This window comes from Rissa tridactyla, chromosome 1, assembly GCF_028500815.1.
Source record: "Rissa tridactyla isolate bRisTri1 chromosome 1, bRisTri1.patW.cur.20221130, whole genome shotgun sequence".
NCBI lineage: Eukaryota > Metazoa > Chordata > Aves > Charadriiformes > Laridae > Rissa > Rissa tridactyla.
In genome coordinates this window covers 203,356,355-203,358,633 of record NC_071466.1, presented here as the reverse complement: position 1 = coordinate 203,358,633, position 2,279 = coordinate 203,356,355, and positions in this window count along the sequence as shown.

Genomic DNA, 2,279 nt, shown 5'->3' with positions numbered 1-2,279 from the left:
TTGCATTCTTTATCCTCTTCCTCAAATAATCTTCCTTTCAAATTCTGGTGAGTGCGTTGTGTTACAAAGGTGGAGCTTTTCTCTTGAAACCTCTTGTCCTCAAACGTGCACACTTCTGTCCTGTCAATATGCATGGTCCTACAGAGTTCTCATCTGTCCATCATCTGCTGATGATCCTACAGCATCTCATCACCTGAGATGCTGAACTTCGGAGTTCCATTCAGGCAGATGCATGCTGCAGGAAACACATTTGCAAGGAGCGTGAGTTACAGTCAATTCAGATTCTTTTGACTGTAGTCTTCCTGTGTTAATTGTCATGTTCAATACGATTTTTTTTCCCTCTTGATATCACCCAGTTCTCTTCTAAAATCCTAGTTATATGAATAATAAGATAATTGTAGTTTTGTGGGTATTCTAGGAGAAAATAATATGTAATACACATCCAGTCCTGAAAATTGAGTTTACACTGTAAGCATAGAGCATCTATGTGGGGTTCCTGCAAATGTTTTGGATGTTATTCTTTGCTTTAATGATTAACCTAGAAGCCATTATACCTTCTGGTGTCATTTAATTGTCTTTGCATTAATTTTAGAACCTAAGAAGATGTAACCACAGCAGCTTTTCAAAGTTAGATTTCAGAACTACTTTTCACGCTACTCCATTTTTATCAGGAGTGGATTCTAATTCAATAGATTACTCAGTTTTGATGCCAGCTCAGTTTTCCGTATGTGCTTTAGTATTTTCCTAACTGAATCAAGCCACTCTTCCGTTTTCCAACATTGTTTCCATTTACCTGTCATATTACCTGCTAGCAAAAAAAAATCTGACAGCTTTCCCACTCTGGAGTGAGTAACGTTTACATAAGACCGCTTTCCTTAAAGCACAGTGTCCTACTGCCAGACATGATCTCTCAGCTTTTATTCACTCCAGCGCCATGCTTGTGAGCTTCTGCAAAACCTTGGGAGTCGGTTTAGGAAGCTGGCTGTTTTGCTGATACAACATTGCTCAGATCAGAGCACTTCAGCGGTTTTCCTTGACCTTTCTTACAGTACAGCAGCAGGGGAAGCCTGTTGCAGAATTAGAAAGCCTGAACTGCATTACACAACGAAACCGGCTTTCAGCAAGTAGCTTCTTTCCAGTTTAGCAATGTTGGCTTCAACACGCCTGAAGTTAAGACTATACTGAAATGCTTTGAAACCAAGGCCATCGAGAATATCCATGCCTGAGCAGTTCATTGAACAAATATTTTGCTTGATGCAGGACCCTCCGTGTGTGCCCTCGGTGCCTCTTTGGTGTTAGTCGAAACATTGGCACTGATTCTAAATTTGAGACGTCTCCCAGGGCGAGGAGGACGCTTGCTTCACTCTGCTCCTGCACGGTCTTTGCTAGGTTGTCCTCCATACATAACACAGGAAAGCTGCAATGTGGCAGCTTTAGCTGTCACAGTAGTAGCTGTCACATTTAGGCAGTACTCAGCATGCAGGGTTGACTTTTTCAGCCCCAGTCTTATCTCTAATCCTAAATAACAGCAGGGCTGACAAGGAGTTCATTCCCTCCAACCCCCCTTGGGCAAAACAGAGGCTGTAGCCCTGGGGCCACCTTCTGTCATTTCAGGTGTGACGCAAAGAGCCCAGAGGCTCTGAATGACTTCTCCTTCCCATCCAGTGAGCCCAGAGATGGTTCGGAGAGCAGATGCCGTTTATTAGATGTTTGTATCTGTGTGGAGCCGATTCCCAGAGCTTGGATCGTGGGATGCAGCAAGACTTTGGAAACTCAGAGGAGGTTTCCCTGTGGGCCACGTATTCCGTGGAGCGGCTAGTGCTATCTTGTCCCCCCGGGCTCGTCTTAACAGCCAGCGCTTTCCCAAGCCGCCCTTGGGCAGGTGGCTCCCCGGGGCAGCTGGTGAAGGGGGACGAGCCCACCCACCCGCCGGCCGGCGGGGCCCGTGTGCGTGCCGGGAGCCGCGCTCCGCCCGCCCGAGAGCCATCGACGCCGACAACGACCCTCGTCCCGCGCTGCCCCCGGGCGCCATACCCGCCGGCCGGCCGCCTTTGAAATGCAGTCCCCCGCCCCGAGCGGGGACGGGGCCGGGGCCGGGCCCGGCGGCCGCCGCGGGGCCGGGAGGGTCGCTGCGGGGGCAGGGCTTGCGAGGGGGGCAGCGGGGCCGGCGGGGGAGGGAGGGCGGACGGAGGCGTCGCCCGGGCCAGCCGGGAGCGGGTCTGTCTGTTTCCCCGTAAATAAAGCGCCCGGCCGTATAAATGCCGCCGCGGCGGGGCCGG